Source organism: Sus scrofa, chromosome 7, assembly GCF_054392235.1.
Source record: "Sus scrofa isolate SSC_HxYL_T2T_F1_AM1 chromosome 7, Sscrofa_HxYL_maternal_Yorkshire_Landrace_v2.0, whole genome shotgun sequence".
In the NCBI taxonomy this organism is placed as follows: Eukaryota; Metazoa; Chordata; class Mammalia; order Artiodactyla; family Suidae; genus Sus; species Sus scrofa.
The window spans coordinates 17751250-17772801 of record NC_139389.1 but is presented as its reverse complement, the minus strand read 5'-3'; the positions used below and the strand labels follow the sequence as shown (position 1 = coordinate 17772801).

At 37.8% G+C, this 21552-nt stretch overlaps 1 long non-coding RNA gene across 1 annotated transcript in view; it reads right to left on the bottom strand.

The window, feature by feature from the left end:
- LOC100512907 (uncharacterized) overlaps nucleotides 1-21552 on the bottom strand; it is a 1315914-nt gene that overhangs the window by 523643 nt on the left and 770719 nt on the right. The window contains 1 exon segment of the long non-coding RNA NR_201444.1: nucleotides 1537-1604. This is a non-coding gene — a long non-coding RNA (uncharacterized LOC100512907).

Below are 21552 nucleotides of genomic sequence, written 5' to 3'. Positions count from 1 at the left end.
TAACCTAGTCTGGGAGTGAGGGGATGTAAAATGGTATGTCAAGCAAATGTTAACCAAAAAACAAACAAATAAAAAATAAGCAAAAAGCAGGTGTTGCTATACCTAAATCAGACAAAATACTTTAAGCTAAAAATAGTCAAAAGAGACAAAGAAAGTCAGTATATAATAGTCAGTTTATCATAAAGATATAAACAATTATAAATATATGCATACCACCTTGGAGCACCTAAATATTTAAAGCAAAAACTAACAAACCTAAAAACAATATAATAATGCTTGGGTACATTAATATCCCACACTCCCAACATTGGAAAAAAATCATCCAAAAAGAGAATCAATATATTTTTATCCAATTTCCAATTGCATCAAAACAATAAAATACTTAGAAATAAATGTAACCAAGGAAGCTAAAAATATCTATAAGACACTGATGAAAGAAATTGAAGACACAAATAATTGGAAGGCAACCTGTGTTCATCTATTAGAGTATTTAATATTATTAAAATAGTCATACTATCAAAAGCCATCTACATGGTCAATGCAATCCTTATCAAGGTTCCAATGGCATTTTTTCAGAAATAGAACACACAATCCTAAAATGCATTTAGGAACTACAAAAGACCCCAGATAGCCAGAGCTATCCTGTGAAAGAGGAACAAAGCTAAAGGCATTATGTGCCCTGATTTCAAACTGTATTACAAACCTATAGTAATCAAATCAGTTTTGTTTTGGCATAAACACAGACACATAGACCAATGCAACACAATCTGGAGCCCAGAAGTAAACCCATGCAAATACAGTCAACTAATATTTGACAAGAGACCCAAGAATATTCAGTGGATCAAAGATAGTTACTTTAATAAATGGTGTTATGAAAATTAGATATTCACATATAAAGAAGGAAACCAGACCCCTATTTTACACCACTTAAAAAAATTAACTCAGAATGAATTAAAGATTCAAATGTAAGACTTGAAACCGTATAACTCCTAGGAGAAAATATAGGCCAAAAGCTTCTTAACACGGGTCTTGGCAATGATTTTTTTTTTTGCATACAACACCTAAAGCATAAGCAACAACAACAACAAAAAGTGGGACCACATCAAACCAAAAATCTTCTACACAACATAAAAAAACGTGAACAACTGAAAAGGTAACATAGAGAATGGAAGAAATTACTTACAAACCACACATCTGGTAAGGGGTTAACAATCAAAATACATGTATACCTCTCATATAACTCAATAGGCAAAAATATTTTTAAAAAATTAAAATGGACAAAGAACTGAATAAACATTTTTCTCAAGAATATATTCAGATGGCCACCACGTATTTGAAAGCGTTCTCAATATCACTCATGATAACACCTGTATTATTTAGCCAATCAGCTATGCTGGCAAAACCAAGAGACCTGAAAATGCAAAGCTTTTACAATATTGGAGTTTGTTTCACTCTGATATACTGGCTGGAGGTGACTGGTTTCATATTAGTATATCTACTGCACAGTGAAAAAAGGAAAACAGGAAGGTCCCATACCTTTAAGGAGGCATCCCTTCTTTTCTGCTCCTTTCTGGCCAGAATCTAGTCACTGATGGCACTCTAAGCTGTAAGAGAAGACAGAACACATAGTTTCAATCTGAGTGGCTATTCATTCAGGTGAAACTAAGAAACTTGATTATCAAGTGAGGGAAAAGGGAAATTAATAGACAACTAAGTTTCTCCACTTAGTATTTAATTGATTATTTTTGAATAAATAAATGTCATTCATGTGACATTTGTTTAAAATCCAGGACAGTAACACTGGATGAATTCCCAACTGATGCAAGAGCATTTTTTCTAAGACAGTTTTATATAGTTTTAACAAATATTTGCATTAAGAATCATTAAGAGGAGACTATCAATCACAAATGTTCTTTTTTGCCAATCAACAATATATATTTTCTTCTTTCTGCATCTTTTTAATATTGTACTGTAAATTATTTCTTTAATTAAGGAAGAAATAAAATAAGCACATGGAAGTTTGTTTGAAATCAGTCAGGGAACTCCATGTACATACATACCTATTTTGAGACACACAGTGAGAAAAAGAAACCAATACGCTGTTACTCATTATTACCCACATATAGTCCCATTTATCTTTCCAGGCCAATTGCCTTATTCTCACTGAGACCACTTGGCACATGCTTATGTTACTGGCAATTTAAGTAGAATGTCAACCCCAGGCTCTATACTGCATCTGTGTCTGTATTTCATAACATCTAGCAAGGCTCTCGTTGCTTAATTAATTCAGAGCAGTGGTACTAATAATTAAATAACATGCACGATCCATTTTAAGAAGAGCAGCAATAAGTGATTTTCTTTTTCCTCCACCAAACCTTGTTTAATTTAGCTATGTTCATTTTCTAGTTTGTTAGCCAGCCTGAATTGAAATTCAGTTCCCTATATCTTCGTCATTACCTACACATTATGCACCACTCTGCCAAGGGCTTTCAAATACGCTTATTTATATGCGGGCTTTGGGCTTCCCAACACTATTATAAAAGCAAGCTGACCTAGAGATGCTCATGTTCCCTCTAAGGGACTGAAATGTCTGCCTCATATAGGCGGTATTAAGGGCAATGATTTATTTAAGTTTTGAAGTGGAGAGCTAACAAAATGGCATATAAGATATTGATAGCAAAATTCAGAGAGTCTTAGAAAGTAATAAAGGTAAAGCCAGGGAATGCAAAAGTTGATCAAATTTTAACCTGAAAGCATCCTAGGTAATTTTAATTAACTTATTTGTCTAATGCTACATAAAGTTAAATCATTTATAGAGGTTGTTGGAGTGTTTTAGCAACATTATTAGTTTCTTGTGTTTCATTTTCTCCATTCACATGCTGAATCCACCCCTTTGAAGTAATTAGCATAATCACTAACATTATAAGATCATTTTCCTCACACCAAATAAATGACCATCAAATTTGTGCCTACTCTCTACATTCAGAAATGCTTAAATAGTTCATTATTACCCAAATGACTACAGGGAAATGCTGTGCATTAGATGAAAGTAATAATGACTCATACCCCCTACAACGAAGATGAAACTCTTCCACATAAGAATTAATTCACTGTAAAATATCTGCGATCAGGAAGATAATTGAAAGGACTAAAAATAAAATTGAATGCAATAGGTAATCTAAAGGTCATGAGACTTGTCACTAAACAATTAGAAGATTTTCTAATTTTGATAGGTTTGATAAATATTACTCAGGTTATATTCTGAATAGAGATTGCTTTTAAATTGAGTTTTCCAATCTCTAAATGTATATCTAATGAAAATATTTAATATGTTATAAGCTTTCACCTATCATTCACATTACATTGATAAAAAAAAAAACCTACATGTCATGAGATACCACAAACAAAAGATTTTTTAATTTTGGTAAGGTTAAGTTTTATAAATATATCTATAGCTTCTATTCTGAATTCAGAACAATGTTTAAATGGTTCTTTATCCAACCAAATGTACATCTAATGAAAATATTTTTACACATTACATCTTTCACATTTCTTATCACACTAAATCTAAAAGGAAGCTGAAACACTTAATAGTACCCATTTAATTATCCACAATAATATCTCCTATTGGTAATAGGCTTTATTGACTTTCAAAGCTGAAGCTTTATTATCTGAAACAAATAAGAACAAATAAGGAAGACAGTATTCCCAAATTTAAAGATACAAGCAAATTTGATATTGATTTACATGGCATCACACAGTGGATTAGTGATTCTGTTTAATAACAGAATTTAGATTTCTTATTACCAAACTTTAGAGTCCATGAAGAAAACTGTTTACTCAGGGAGTTCCTGTTGTGGCTCAGTGGATTATGAACTCGACTAGTATCCATGAGGATGCAGGCTCAATCCTTGGCCTCACTCAGGGGATTAAAGACCTGGTGTTGCTGTCAGCTGTGGTATAGATGGCAGCATATCTTCTTTTTTCCATGCATCACTATTTTCTCAAATACCTTCTGAGTCCATGATGATTTTAGCATCCTGGTACCCAGGATCAATGCACACTGGCATGCATCCCTTACACTGTAAAGCCTGCTGTGATTGGCATCCATATGATAAATCTGTGCCCACACCAGAGAAGTGGTAAAATATATAGAAAATGACCCATGAGTCACACTCTTTAAGTCCCACCCTTCCTTTCATGGGACACTTTACTAACAGAACTCAATGTCAGTGTTATCTTTTCCTCTCTTCAGTATTTGCTTGGCTTTAAATTCTTATAATCCCAGAGAATCTCACAAAAGATTGGGGTCCCCTGCAGTATTATACAAATACAAGAACGAAAAATGTTGACTAGTAAATGTTCTTTTATTGCACAATGCAAAAAATTTTACCATGCTAAGTATAAAGACCAATTGTCAATCTGAGAGTCATTTAGTCATATTCAATGACACTGGTTAAATTTTGCCACTCAAGCACCCAAACATTTTAATCAAGCTCATCATCAGTTCTCATATGGCTACACATACAGTTGTGACATATGAAGCAGCTTGGAAGAATTTCAAGCCACTTGGAAACAGTGTGACGCTCAGAGAAAGTTATTGGTGGTCAACTAAAGTTGAAGGACATAAAACTGAACCCAAGTTATGTTTGTTTTGAGGTTAAAGATAAAACCAGAAGAAGAATTCGGAGGCAGGGCTTCAATTCAGAGGAGCAAACACTCATCCACTCAAAGTGCTATTTATTGCAAAACAGCTATTTACCTTCTGTGCTAGAGATAAAACTGTTCTCTGACAATTCTTTGCCCTCAAGGTGATAGCATTCTACAAAGAAGACAGACAAACCATAGGTACATGCATGCATACCTTGTTTTATTGCATTTCACTTTATTGCACTTTGAAGATACTGCGTTTTTTCCCCCCTTAACTTGAGTGTTTGTGGCAATCCTGCACCAACAAGTCTATCTGTGCCATTTTTAATGAAGGTATGTACATTGCTTTTTTAGCCATGATGCTATTGCACACTTAATAGATTTTAGTGTAAACATAACTTTTATATACACTGGGAAACCAAAAAATTCATGTGACTGGTTTTATGGCAATATTTGCTTTATTGCAAAACTGAACCCAAAGAATGTCTGAAGTATGCCTGTTGATAAACAAATAAAAATAGTTCCCTTAATGTATGTGCTCTGAAGAAAACACGAATTGGGATTAGAGAGTAAGGTTGACTGGGATGAGGCACCAGTTTCAAAAGTCTCCAGGGACTGCCTTTCCGCTGAGGTCACATTTGTACATGCACCTAAATGATCAAATGTCAAAAACCAAGAGCTGAGAGAAGAGCTATGCAGACAGAGGGGACCCTGAGGCAAGAACAAGGTCAGCACATTCAAGGAACAACAAGGGGCTCAGAATTCTTAGAATACAGTGTAAGAAAACAGGGCTGTAAATGACATGCAGCAGGCAGGCAGGAACCAGACTCTGCTGGGCCTTCAACACTGATACTAACTGAGGAAGACCTTGTCGGGCTCCTAGGTACAGTGCTTTCTGTGCCCCCTGTTACTGGTTTGTAGGAAATAGGTGTTATTCAGCCTCCTTGTCCTTCTCTGAGTTCCAAAGAGCAGATTCAAACGGTTGTTAAATCAAGGGAGGAAAAATACAGAAACAAGGGAGGAGCAGTCAAGAAACAATAGTATAGCCTTGGGGTAGAGTCCTGTTCCTCCCTGAGGACTAACAATATCTTTGAGTTCTGCAGGAACTAAGGTGGAGGATGGTAACTTCAGGCTGAGCACAAGATGCCTGGAGCACCACCGTTACCACACCACCAACCAATCAGAAGACTCCACTCCCTGCAGCCCATCATCAGGGAGTTCAGGGTTTTTGAGCATAAGCCACCCACTCTCCTTGCTTGGCCCTGCAATAAACCTTTCTCAGCTCCAAACCTTTCAGTTTGTTTGGCCTCACTATGCATGGGGCAAATGAACTTTTGTTCAGTAACAAAACTATGGTGAGTGGCTTGGGGTTTATTGTAACTGAAATGAGAACACATTTGTAGGGCTTTAAGCAAAAGAAACACAATGCCTATGCTTTGAAAAGACCATTCTGGCACATTATATAGAAGCCTGCTTCCATATTGAGAAAATTTGGAAATGAAATACACATCCACATACTTACTTCCCAAGGGATAAAACATTCTCTAAAATTTTTTTACAGTAACATCCAGCTCAGTGCCCTCTCCTTTACACTTCCCAGGCAGTTGATTTCTAAAAATTTTACAGTTGATAGCATCGCCATTGTGCTCATGGAAATCTAAGGAAGATCAGAAATAAAGGACAAGCTTATCTCAAGGTTTTCTAAAGATAAATTTAATTATAAGGAAATAGCATATGACTTAACACTACCCATATACAATATAAAAATTCCTTAAGGTTCCCAAAATATATAAAAGCGTTGATGGCTTGCCTTCCTCACAGCTCCACATACTGCTCACTGAAGGAGCAAAGGGACTTTTGGGGTATGATTTTTCAGTGTGGTGAAGATTACCATCTCTGGTCTTCCCCAAACTCAGAGAAGGTTTTCTGTGTTACCCCAGATCCCTGCAAATGAAAGGGACTGACTAGTTGTCAGCTCACTAGTTACAGGTTTCATATTTGTTCTCAATTCATTCAGAAACATGAAACTCTACTTATCATCTTGGTGAGACATGACATCCTAAGTTGCTCAGTTTCCCCTGTAAAACAAAAGTTAGAAGCATGCTAGAACATTCTCTCTCACTTGGTGATCCCTTGAGTTCACCCTCAGGTGAAACACCAAGGACTAGGAAGTGGGTCAAGGATGAATCCAATTTCATTAACATCTGAAAGCTTTCATCTGATAGAACATTCAGTCCTCTCACTGCAAAACAGATCTCTCCCAAGAAAGTTATTAGTCAAAAGGGCAAACTAGAGTCCCAGTGGTGATACTTCTCATGCCATGAGCCCTAGATTAAGTGAGGTAAATAATAGATGGCCTGTTCACAGGGGAATTGATTTCAGCCCTTCTCATGAAGCAGAGAGAAATTTTAACCCACTCACATCTGATCTCAGTTTGGAGCCATCTTTCTTTCCCTCCAAAGAACAGAGACTGAATTTCAGGCTAGTTAAATCATTTCCTGGCTATCTAACTGTAACTTGATAAGATAGGGGGACCCTGGAGAAAGAGAACCTGGCATGGCTTTCTTGCCATGAGAGAAGCCATTTTTGGCCTAAGCCATCTGTGATCTAAGCCTGGCCACAGTGCTCCCCCTTGAACAGGTCTCAGTAATTCACGATCTTCAGGGAACAAAAGAAGGCAGAAACAAGGCCTGTTATCAGCCAAGAGAAGTAACAATAGCAAAGATAATGCATCACTTGTAAAGCCGCCCAGTTGTGTTTCTGTAGTAAAGATTAGCCTGAAGTACTCAACCACCTGATCTACCGGAACCTAAGAGAGGACAACACCAACCTTTTCTGACCCTCCCGACTTCAATCAATTAAAGCTTGGACCTTGTGGACCACCCAATCCCCTTCATAAATATGTATGTGCCCTCAGCTTAAACTTCCAGGATTTTGCTGTTTCAGGAGACACTGCCTTGGGAAAGATCGCTGGTGTTCTCCTTACTTGCTGTAAGTAATAATAAATCCCGTCTTCTCCTGAACTTTGGTGTGCTTGTGTCTTTAGGCTCAACACCCACCAAGAGGCAAACCTGGTTTTCCGGTAACACTGTCCATGTACAAGGAAAACTTGAAAATTGTATGATGAATTCCTACTCTGACCTTTAGCCCTGAGACAGTTGACTACCCAAATAATCAGGTTACAGCATGTAACCTGACACTGGGAAGAGTGGGGAACACTTGGTGGAGGTACTAGAACGAGCCTCCTGACTTTGATGTTATATATATGTAGGTATACACACATACACAGCGATGCTGGGTAATCTTTGTTTCCTTTCCCAGATTCACTCTGGTGTCTCATGGAGTTCAGCTGATGCGAGACTGGTAGAACAGAGGGCAGGAGCAAAGTGAGGTCAGGGTGTATATGCTCCTAGGTCTCCCTGCGTTCTGCTCTTGGATGGCAGTGGCTGCATTTCTCCACTAAAGGACCCAGTTCCATCTGGCTGTCCCTCCTATAGCTCCCAGTCTTCCCAGTTCCCTTAAGCTTGCTATACCTCCACGAAAAGCCCCTACATTAATTCTTTTTTGAGTACTTGCTATCCCAGTATAATTTTGTCTACTTACAAAATTCAATTTCAAAAATACTATATGGGTATAATATTAGTATCAATATTAATACTATGGTATTAGCATCATTATTAATGGTATAGAGTATCAATATTACTAGTATTTTACCATAGAAGATCAAAGATACAATATAATCAATCTGAGATATTTTATTAAAATTGATTCTAAAAGAACAGTTTTATATGATCCCCAAAACAGTCAACTGGTGAAAATTTGCCTTATTAGCATGCATTAGGCAATAAACCAAGGTTAAACTTTTTAAATATTTTTTATTAAAGTACAGTTGATTTACAATGTTGTGCAAATTTCAGGTGTATAGTAAAGTGATTCAATTCAATGGATACACATATATCCATTCTTTTTCAGATTCTTTTCCCATATAGGTTATTGCAGAATAGTGAGTAGAGCTCCCTGTGCTATACAGTAGGTTCTTAAGGTAAGGTTAAACTTTCTTTTTTTCGGCCACAACCACAGCATGTGGAAGTTCTTGGGCCAGGAATCGAACCTGCGCTGTGGTTGCAACCTGTGCCACAGCTGCAGCAACACCAGATCCTTAACCCACTGTGCCACATGGGGACTTCCTATAAGAAAGTAATTTTAAAAGTAAACAGAAGATGAGAGCTAACATTTATTGTAAGTCCTCTGAGTACTAGGGATATATACTACAGCCTTTAATCATTATAACAATTATATGAATAAGAGTTAGGAAAAATCAGAGAAAATATTCAAAAGCTCATATCATCCTGAGATATTTTCACCTTATTCATGCTGCTGCCATTCAAAGAGGTTAACACATACTTTCTATTTTCATTGTTTGCTATCCAAAGATATGAGAAATCAGAATAAAGAGGAATTTATGAAAATTCAGCAACATCTGTAATTATTGCTTCCTCAAAGTGTTCTCTTTGGGGGCTGCTATGGTCCGAAAGTTTCTGTTCCCCTAAGATTGATGTATTGAAATGATGGCCCCTACAAAGGTAGTGGTATGGGTGGGTGGTGACTTTGGGAAATACTTAGGTCAGAAGGTGGACCCTCATGAGTGCAATCAGTGCCTTACTGATGGAGATCCCAAGCCTCTTCCACCTGTGAGGACACTAGGAGAGGGCTACCACCTACAAGAGGGTCCTCACCACATCCATCCTGCCGGCACTCTGATCTCTGACATCCAGCTGAGCACTGTGAGAAATAAAGTGTGTTGTTCGAAACCCACCCAGTCTGTGGTATTTTTTGTTATAGAAACTTGAATACACTAAGAGGCAACCCTCTCAATCCCAATCAGCTCCCTTGAATTTAGCTATCAGCTTCTTCTCCTCCTAATCCTTCTGAAGCATTTGAGATTGACCACATCCACGAGTTGATGAGGAGGAAGTCTGCTCCACAGGCTAGAAGAGTGGTCTCTCCACAGTCCTTCCTAAGAACTTTTACCTTGTTAAGCTAAAGCCACTGGTTCTTGTATATCAGTGAAAATTAATATTCCTTATAAAAGCAAAATGTAGAATACATTTAGTATCTCAATGAAGCCACATAACTTTTTATTATTATTGAATTATAGTTGTACTATCTAGTTCTGTTATCAGGGTGGTGCTGGCCCCAAAGAATGAGTTCAGAAGTGTTCCTTCCTCTTTAATTTTTTGGGATAGTGTTGTGTTGGGATTCCTTTATCTTTTTACTTTTTTTGTGGGTATTTATTTATAATAGGTTTTTTGGAGGTGCATTTATATGAGTTTATATATATATATGTGTATATGAACTTGAGATCAACTTTAAATAATTATATATATTATTACAATATATTATTTAAATATATACAATTATATTATTTAATACATTATATATAATTATTTAAAGTTGTTCTTAAGTTCAAACATTTGAACACATTCCAACCACTCTAGATTTTTTTACTCCCCATACCCAGGTTTAATGTTTTTAACATCATATTTTACATCTTTTTGTTTTGTGTATCTCTTAACCCCTTATTATAGCTATATATGACTGTTCTACTTTTGTCTTTTGACCTTCCTACTGGTTTTATAAGCAGTTAATCTACTTTTACACTTTGTTTGTCTTTACCAGTGAGATTTTTTCTTTTCCTAATTTTCATATTTCTATTTGTGGTCTTTTCTTCTTTGCTTAGAAGGGTCCCTTTAACATTTCTTATAAAGCTGGTTTAGTGGTGTTGACCTCTTTGAGTTTTTGATTGTCTGTAAAACTCTTCTTTTCTCCTTAAAATGTGAATGATAACCTTGCTGGTGGGTATTCTTGGTTGTAGGTTTTGACCTTTCATCATTTTGAATGTATGGTGCCACTACATTCAGCCTGAAATTTTTGCTGAAAAGACAGTTCATGGTCTTATGACAGAAAGTTCCTTTGTATTGAACTACTTTTCTTTTACTACTTTTAAGATTCTCTTTTTATCATTAAATCTTGCCATTTTAATATAATGTGTTGATGTAGGTCACTTTGTGTGCATCTTATTCGGGACTTTCTGTAGTTCCTAAACCTGGATGTCTGTTTCCTTCTCCAAATTAAGGAAGTTTTCAGCTATTATTTCTTCAAATAAGTTCTCTATCCCTTTCTCACTCTCTTCTCCTTCTGGGATCTTACAGTGAGAATGCTGGTATGTTTGATGTGCTCCAAGAGGCCTCTTAAACTATCCTCATTTTTTTTTTTCTTTTTTCTGTTCAATTGGATGATTTCTACTTCTCTGTCATCCAGATTTCTGGTTTGTTCCTCTGTATCATCTGGTGATTCCTTCTAATGTATTTTTTATTTCAATTGTATTTTTCAGCTCTGTTTAATTATTCTTTATATATCTTTATATTTTATAACTCTTTATTGATATTCACACTGTTCATCCATTCTTATAAGAATGCAGTGAGCATATATATAATTATTTCATTGAACTCTTTATTGGGGAGATTACTTATTTCTATTCTGCTTAATTCTTTTTCTGACATTCTGTTTTGTTCCTTAATTCAGAATACATTCCTCTGTCTCCTCATTTTGTCCAAGTCTCTGTGCTTATTTCTTGTGTTAAGAAGGTTGATTATGTTTCCCAATCTTGGAGAAGTGGCCTTGTAAAGGAGACATCCCATGGAGCCCAGCAACATGCTCCATTTTGTTCATCAGAGCTATATGTTCAAGGGGTGCCCTCTATGTGGGCTGTGTACGTCCTTCGGCTGTGGCAGGGGCCATTATCGTGGGTGTACTGGTAGGCAGGCCTGGCCCACTGGCATGGTTGGCTCTGAGGCTGTGCCTTGTGCAGTGGCTATGGGCCCATAGGAGGACAGAAAAAGTTTCCTGTGCAGGTTGTTGCATGGCCCAGGGTGGCTTGGGGCTGCTGCCAGCATGCTGGAAGGCAGGGCTGGGTCCCTGTGTGGCTGTATGCATAGCCCATGAATGAAGCCACAGGTTTTTAACTCAATTTCCCTTCTGGCATGTTAGCTAAAATGCACACATCCAGCACAAATGCTTTTCTATCTTTTCCCCTAAAATTTCCATGAATGGTTAGACTGGCTGAAGGGTTTTCAGCTGTCTCCTGGCATATTAGTGAGAAGCCACTGCCCCAATCTTTCTTACTTTGCTCTGTGACTGGGGGATATGAAGAAACTTCCACAGTTCAGTTCCCACAGCTCCTCTCTTTCTTCCATTTCCTCCCTTCTGCTTCCGACTCTCCTGTGGGTTGGCTAAGTTCAATTGAGCTTGCCAGAACCCTACCTATAAGAGAAGCTCCTTGAGCATGTTGCTTTTCCATCCCCACCCTGTTCCCATCTCCACCTTGGCTCCATGACATCATTTATCCATCTGCAGCCCTCCTCTGCTACTCCCACTGCGATCACTGGAGTGGGTGGAGGCAGGGGATCCCTGTTACCTGTCAGTCTTTCCCTTAGCTTAATTGCTAATGACTCTGTCAATTACCAAGAGGGCAAAGTGTCCAGTCAGCATCCCCAGAGAAGACAGTCTGAAAGAGTTGAGGCTTTTCCACTTTCCTTTTAAGGATTCATTTTCTTTTCTCTTGAGATTTGCTGTTGCAATTAACTCTCTAAATCTATGTGTTCTCCCATTCCTGCTTCTCTCTTCCTCCTTAAATGTCTCATTCCCTCGCTCCCTTCCTCTCTTCCTTCCTGCCTTCCTTCTTCCTTTTTACCTTCCTCCATCCAAACCTTAATTTTGTTCTTTTCTGAGAAAAATGGTAAGCAAATAATGGTAAACAAAATTTAAAAGGTGATAATTGGAGTTTCTGCTCTGGTCCTAAGGTACTGGGACACAGGTTCAATGCCCTGTCCAGCACACTGGGTTAAAGATCCAACATTGCTGCAGCTGTGGCATAGATCACAACCTAAGGCTCAGATCTGATCCCTGACCCCAGGAACTCCATGTGCTGTAGAGTGGCAAAAAAAAAAAAAAAAAAAAAAAAAAAAAATTGTTTTTTTTAAAAAAAAGGCAATTAATAGGCAATGGCAGAAGATACATTAAATAAAATGCATAAATGTTAATGCTATAGGGAGTTCCCCTGTGGTCTGGTGATTAAGATTTGGTGCTTTCACTGCTATAGTCCAATTCAGTCTCTGGCCTGAGAAGTGAGATCCCACATCAAGCCTCTGCACATGACCAAAAGAAAATATTAATGCTATAAATTTGATAAAACATGCCTAATTCTCCACATATAAGGATTGACATTATAGGTTGCACACAACTGAGTAGGAGGATTTGAAAGCTTCTTGCAACAATTCACTATCTAATTTCCTCAAAAGTAGCCTTATCCATACTAAAAAATAAATTTTACACAACATTGTACACATGGGTATTTTACTCAAAATCAAGGATGACAAATACATGGCATAGTTCCCACATTTCCTCACCTCCATCCCCCAATTCCCATTATTAGTCTTTGCTAATTGTTCACTATTATTTTTCCATTTGACCACAGAAGCAGCTTATCCTATTTTCAAAACAGTAATCCAGGCAGCTTCCACTAGTAAGAGGACATCACTGAAGAAGTCTATTTTCTATTCTTGAAAAAGAAACATAGACTTGAGATAGTAACCATCCCCATCTATGGCATCATGCGTTGTTTTTTATACTTTTTTAAATTATCAAAATGTGCTATAGTTATGTGCTACATTAATAACAAGATACAAATTTAGTTTTGAGAAATTGATTATCCTATATAAAGACAGAGCTACCAACATATAGCTTTTATTCTGACAACAGCCAAGTAGAAAGTCATGCACATTATCTGAGCAATTCTTTTTATCCTACCCAGTTTTCTAAGTATTATAAACAACTCCAAGGTAATCATATTTAATTATGTCATTTTAAAAACGTAAAGACTAGAATTGATTTTTCAAACACAGTATAAGACACTTTTTATTATTTGTATGGGGGCAAGGAGGGAAGAGGAATAACAAAACAAGCTGTCCGGGATGATCAGCAAAAACTTGCAAGGAGAGGATGACAGGCTCTATAGAAAGAATTTAGAAAGAATCATCCTTAAGGGGGAAATTTTTTCATTTCTGTTTCAAATGATAAACCTTCAAATTAGTTTTAGTATAACACTTGGAAAAATGTTAGTTAACATTCACAGGAAAAAACATTACCCCAGCTTAAAGTGTGTGTGTGTGTGTGTGTGTGTGTGTGTGTGTGTGTGTACAGATGTAAGTAAACTTCGGTCTAATTCACCATTTCTTCCATTTACCTTGACATTTACCTGGACTCTGGTAATGGCATTTATACCTAACAATTTATTCTTAAACATACCCTACAAAGTTATTCTCGAAAGAAGCTCTTAGTAAATATTGGTCAAGGATAAGGAATCTGTCAAGGAAGCTAACATTGGCTTTGACTTTTAACAATTTTTTTTTATTTCTAGATAAAAAAAAGAAATCATAAACTGTTAGCATTCAGAATTTACACTCTAATATCCCTCCCATGAACAATCCTGAAAATTATATCAAAACTATGGGAAACATTTGGATAATATTATGCTTTAGTGTGAGATATGACTAACTAAAATGACTTAGCTACATTCCACATACCAGATACTCCTGCTCACGAACCCTAAAATTATAAGATGGAGCCTTGGATGGCCCAAAAAAATGTCCCAAAGCTTCCACATTTGACAAGCACATATTGAGTGTCTCTTATTACTAGATTGTGTGTTTCTTAGAAAGTGAACAAGATCGATAGGTCCTCTGCCTCACAGAGTTCAGTAAAGAATACAAATAACTGTCCAACTACAATACAATGTGTTAGTATTTATCCTAAATGATGATTCATGAGCACACTGCATCAATATCACCTGGAGGGCTTTTTAAAAATACATGTTCTCAGGACTCTGCTCCAGGCATCCTGAATCAGAACCATGTTTTAGCAAGCCAGGGAAGTCAAGAGAGACAGCTCATTTCCCAGAGGAAATGAGTCTCAAAAAGGGATGGAAAATGATCAAGGAGAGGCTTGTGTGAGGTTGCTCTCGGGAGGATGGGGGCAGGGCTGGTGGGGCAGCGTGAATCAAAGGGCAGCAGAAGAGCATTATGCTAACACCTGACACCTGAAATGTGAGCAAGCATTTTTTACGATCACATCACAGCTTACAGTGTGGATCGAGGCAAGCGTATGGACACAGTCGAGAGAAATAAAACTAGTGAGGTAAGCTTGAGTTCCGGCAGGACCTCGGAGAGTTTAGACTATTTTATAGCATTTAGACTATTTCAATGGCAATTGGCAGAGGAGAAATTTGCTCAGGGTTACCTTTCTGAAGGTTCTGGCTTGGGTAGTGGTGTAGGTGCTATCAGCATTCACTGATGTACAAGACACAGTAAGAAAAAGGAGTCTTGGGGAAAACAAGAGATCCCATTTTGAACTTTTTTTTTTTTTTAACCACTTGCACTTGCAGCATATGGAAGTTCCCAGGATAGGGGTCAAATCAGAGCCGTAGCTGCAGGCCAATGCCATAGCTGGACCTGAGCTACATCTGCAAACTACACCATAGCTTGTGGCAACATCAGATCCTTAACCCGATGAGTGAGGCCAGGAAGCAAACCCACATCCTCATGGACACTATGTTGGGTTCTTCCACAAGAAGAACTCCTGAACACAATTTTGAAATCCCTGTGTCACCATCTGGTTGTAATGGATGGTTATAAAATCCCGGAGAAAGTTAAGAGTCACCAATCATTTATTGAGCAAATATTAACTGAGCACTTCCTCTGTGCTACACTTTGTGCTCAATTTAGAGAAACAACAATGAAAGAAGGGGACAGGGCCCCCACCTTTGTGGATCCTGCATGTGAATGTTTGTCGAATACCTAGGAATACAAGAGATCATCCAAGAAGGGGTTGTCGTTTAAAATGGGTAAAGATTTAGATGATGAGTGGTACCCACTATATAAATACTAACTCCTAAATAAGTAAGCAAAAGTCATGGCAAAGCAGAAAATTAAAATATGATCAAGTGCTACCAAGTGATCCAATGGGCATTAAAGAATTCTGAGAACTGAAAGAAACTGAAAAAAAGGCATCCATATGACCATCAGGGAGAAAACAATGAGAGGCAGAGTGAATAGCTAATGTGAAGACCCTGAGATGAGAGAGCATGCACACCAGGATGGGGGACCTCAGGTTGGGCTTGAAAGCCCAGTTAATATATTTGAATTTTAGCCTAAATGGGAGGGGAAATGACTTGATGAAATTGATGATGTTTTAATATATTACTCTGGCTGTTGCATGGAGAACCGATTTTGAAAGAGGAAGAGTGAAAGCCAGATGATGCTTCAGGAAATCACTTCAGACATCCAGGCAAGACTTGATGATGGCTTTGGTCAAAATGTGATTGGATTTAGCTTATTTTCTGAGAGTTAGCAAGAATGGACTTGCTGATGAAATAAATGTAGGGAAATGAAGAGAACAAAGATGAATCCTAGTTTGGGGGAGCAGGAGTGGAGGATATGCCAATGACTGAGATACAAATATACATATAATTATACAGGATCTTTGAGTTCTTCACAAACTCTAATATTTGATAATATTATGTCATTTTTTTCCAGGTACAATGTAAGTTAGCTGAGAAGACCATAGCGCCTACTGCAAATGGTTTCCTCTTCCTACCCCAGTTTTTTCCCCATGGTTTCTGATACCGCGATCTGAAAACAAGGAGCCTTTTTGAATAAGTGAGTAAATGAGAGAACATGTCCTCAAGGGGAAAATGAGGCAGCTACTCTCATGTGTTGTTTTTCTACTGATAATTTTACTGTGTTCTCCCAGAGCATTGATCTCTACCATGGAGTACTTGGTCTTTGCTTACTAAAGTATCACCAAACACAACTGGTAGTTCTTCCCTATACTTTTAAGAAAAGAAACACGCAAAATAATAGAAAATATCTTAAAATGGGCTTTTCAGAGAGTGAATTTGTCTCCATAGAGGCTAGTCAGCCTCTGGAGCTATCTGACCCCAGGAGGGATAGTTGCGGAAAAATTCAGTTAATAAGTACTTATATATGCCAGGTATTACCTTTATGTGATTTATAATTTAGAGCAACCTCAAAGAGAGAGATATTATTATTATATTCCCATTTTATAGATATAGAACTGAGTCTCTCAACACAGAAATGACTTGCATAAGGCCATTTAACAACAAGATGGAATCAAACCAGGCCAGTCGATAGTCATAGTTTTTGCTTTTTCACACCTGAGGTTTCCAGGGACAGTCACCTTGTCTGTGACAGGTCAGGAGAGACTTATGAGAGACCTGTCCACTTTACTGGCACTCAGGAGTCACAGACAAGCAGCACAAGTTCTCCATAGACATGTCTATTTCAGGGCCATCAAGGATCTGGAACACCTTTCCTAATTTGGAGCAACACACATTTACGAGGTAAGAAAGCTGAATCCAGTGGATGTGGTCTCAAAGACATTTTTCCTTGCTCAAATTAAACCCACAGCCATGAGACCGCCAGCCCAAAGACTTAAAGTCTGTGGCCCACTAGCATAGCTCTGAAAGATGAGGTTGTTTGCCAGCCTCTCCCATCCCACATGCCTATTTTAGTTCCCAAGCCTCTTGGCCCACAAGAAGAGGTGTTGAGGTAGGAGGAAGTTAGGCTAAGTATCTTAATTAATGGTTCTCTGTGAAATACGCTTCTTCCATTGTGCCAACTGGAAAAGAGGTTCTCAAGTGAAGCATCCCAACAACCCCATTCTTTATTTCTGTCCTCTCTTGCAACTGCTCTACCAGCTGCCTTAATCTTTAAATTCTATTTGACATCTCAAAGTCAACTTCTTCTACACACATACATTCCATTCACCTACTTCTAAGACATCACGTAAACAAGGAAATCATACAAACAGGTAGGCTGACTTTTGGCAACAGGAAAATCTGGCATTGAAGGAACTTTCTTGACCTTTTTTGTGCCATGAAACCTCTTCAGTCTGGTGATTCCTATTGACTCCTTCTCCAAATAACATATATATTTTTTGGTCTTGTTCTTTGGTCATGCTGGTGGCATGCACAGGTTCCTGGGCCAGGGATTGGATTGAACCCAAACCACAGTAGTGACAATGCTGGATCCTTAACCCACTGACCCACCAGAAAACTCTTCCAAATAATGTTTTTAAATGTACAAGATAAAGTATATAGGATTAAAAAGAAAGCCAATTATATTGAAATAAACTTGCAAAATGTTAAGAAAACTGGTTTGTGATATAGTTATTTACACAATGCTTTACTGATGCATTAAATAAAAAGTCCAGCAGTTGGTCAAATAATTACTGTAATTTTTAAGTAGTGATGATAATTAGAGCTATCTGCAAAAACCATAAGGTGATATAAGAAATAGCTGTGATTCCTATTAGCAACAAAATCAAAGGTTCTGATAAAATGAAGTTTGTCTACATTAAAAAATGAAAGAAATAAATTCTGTCGGTGACTAGTGAAACTAAAACTGTAATGTTTCCTCCTTCAGATTATAGACACCTTAACTTTAGGTTAAGAATTCATGTTTTAAGAGTTCCCATTGTGGCTCAGCAGTAAGGAACCTGACTAGTAGCCATGAGGATGCAGATTTGATCCCTGGTCCTACTCAGTGGGTTAAGGATCTGGTGTTGCCGTGAGCTGTGCTGTGGGTCTCAGGTATGACTTGGATCTGGTGTGGCTGTGGCTTTGACTGGCAGTTGCAGCTCTGATTTGACCTCTAGCCCAGAAAGTTCCATATGCTGCAGGTGCAGCCAGAAAAAAAAAAAAAAAAAAAAAAAAGAATCTATGTTTTTTTGAGTCAGAATACTAGGAAGACCATAAATTAAGTACAACTCAATATCTCTTTTTTTCTAGACTTCAGACATGGTACTTCCATGTAATTCCAAAATACAAATAATCTAATGACCTGTTGTAAATTGACTTAAGACAGTTTGGACCAGAACAAATCTTTGGTGGACAGAGTAATTGCTGAATAGTTTAAGGTGAGTGGATTAGCAATAAAACCTTATTTACCAAGTTACAAAGAAAGTAAGTTTTATAATAATTCTGCTGTTACAAATATAGAATATATTAAACAAACATTTACAGGCAATCAAGTCCCTATTCTGTAAGCTTGATGAAATCTTACCTCTGCCTTTGTAGATGCCCTAGCTACCAAGTTGCATGAAACTTTCACTCCAGGTAGATGTTATAACAAACTCTGGAGGTGTAAAACTGTGACTTTTATAATCAGCACCAGGCAATCAAGGACCAGTCACAAAGCCATTAAGAGATCAAGCATCAGGAACCACCTCTGTGAACAAAGGCTTTGGGCTTCCCTGAATTCCTAGCTTCTGTTCATGCAAGTCTTTGCAACATCATGAAAATACTTTGGCCAAGCCATGTCTCCAGAACAGTTTTCATTTTATCTAATCAGAGTACAGTTCTACCAGAGATCATTACAAATCACTAATTTCACTGAGCAAACCCTTGTCTGACCTTCATTATGCTGATTAGAAAATCCTCAGGTGTTGATTGAGCTGTAGATAGTTTAAGGGCTTTTAGTAGCCACCTTTGGAATTAGCCTTTTTTTGTATAACGTTAAGCGTCATCCTTGGAGTGTGGATTCTTGATTAGAGAACCTTAATGACCCTAGAGTTGAAGCTTAAACTAACTAGCACACTCATAATATTGTACAGTGTGTGCCAACGTGTTTTAAAGTAAATCATTACAGATACTGTAATAGTTCCCCATTCAGCTTGAAATTAGCCAGTGTAATATTTTAATAAGTTCTCTCACCAAGTACTTCTGGATGCCTGACAGAATGCTAACATGTCCCAGATCTGCCATTCGCCACTTGTTATCTCTGCCTACTATCATTGAAACTTTCTGCATCGTCTCGTCTCTTGTCCCTCCTCCTCACCCTTCTTCTTTCCAACTACCACTGCTTTAAAAGCATCAGACTAAATTCCAAGGTTGAAATGAGATCTTTTTTGAACAAACTCTTTAGTTTCTATTAATCATCTCACACGGTCCCATTTAGTAAGAGCTCAGGTATATTAAAGTGTGAGCTACTTATTTATTAGTTTAGATGGGTGCTTTCAGTTCCTTACAGGGAAGGAAGAGATGACATTAATTCTCTTTATTACTGCACAAGTCTGAACATCTTTTTTCTATACAAGGTAGGGGCAAATGCATTAATTCTGGACAAACTAGGAAATATATGCTTGTGGCACTTGCAAGTTATTACAGTCTAATTGTAGTTAATTTTATTTTATTCTCTGGGACAACTAATCTCTCGATAACATTTGCAGTGATTGATTAAAATCCACTCCTTACTAAAATCAAGGTCTTTAGATAATTGGTGTGCTAATAGACCCTCAATTATTTGAGGCTGTGCTTCCTCACAGAGAGCAAGTCAAGGAATGGATATAAAGTCCAAATAAAGTACCTATTTTGCAACAGGAGCTATGATAATTGCCAGGAGACAGCATGCTTATCAGTTGTGAGAGGTTTTCATCCTTCATTAATATGGAGTTCAGTTGGACATCAGAGAAACTGGCCCCTGTGGGAATATGCTTTGAATCTCCCATTATCTCATTTTCCATACACTTGGCTTGACCCCACTTTTTATCTACATTCACAGGGAGATCTGGCTTTTCACATATGGGCTTTCTAAACAATCTGCTAGCCCTGAACCTCAGTCCCCAAAGCTCCATGCAGTGTCGGCTGCTATAAATTTGGACAAGTGTGTACACCAATAAAGTATCAGCTTAAATGGTCCAGACTAAATATTTCAGAAGTAGACAAAATAAATATTCCAAAGGGCTCACCCATGAGCTTTCCATTCTGTGGCTTGTGCCTGCATGGTCTTACTGTGGTGGGCTCTCCACCGAAGCGAAAGGTCTGCATTGTCTTCGGCCATCTCAGAAAGCCTCCCTGCCCTGCTGTAGGCTAACTCCTGATTTCTTGTACACCAGGCTGAGCCCTCTACTGGGTCAAACATACCCAGAGGGAGCTTGGGAGCAATGCTGTTAAAAACGCATTGAGTGAAACAAGAACAACTGTCCTTCTATCCTACCCAGATATAACCAGATAGTCAAAATGATAGAATTGTTATTTGACACCAATCAGTCTTATTGTGTCCTAGGCTTGGGAGAGAATGCCTAAACGGGGGCACCACAATTCTTTATGGCCTTGGTTCTCTTTATCTTTGATCTCATATTCTTTCCTGGGAGTTTTTAATGGAAGTTCTTTAAAGATGATTCTTGGCAATTATAATAGGAATGGCGACTGGTTTATTTTTTGGCTCCACCCTCATTATAGTTCAGAACAAATATCCAATGTGGTCAATTATTGTGGACACATAACAAGAAAAAACAGCTGTTCAATTATTGGTAAAATACGGTTTTCAGATAACACAAATTGCTAACATACATTGTAAGCTTACTATGTGCCAGTCTATATGTTAAGTGTTTTACCTGCAGCATGTTATTTAACCCTTACAACATACAGGTATTAGTTCACTTATATTACATCCCAATAAGTACCAGTCTTCTCCCCATTTTAGAGACAAGTACACTGAGAGGAAAAGGTAGCTTGACTAGGGCCCCACATGTAATAAGTAGCAGATTCCAGACCAAAACCAGAACAGGAATCAAGTGACTGATGAGACCATTATGAGGTAGAACCTGTGCTCTTCTGAATGAAACATAGTGAGGAAGAACCGGCTATCAATCATCTTAACCAAGTTCACCTTTTGTTGTTGCTGTTTAAGTATAATTTTGTCCCAGGACATTCACAGTGAGTGATGGTGATTACATTTCCCTCATCTAAATGCCTCTGACACT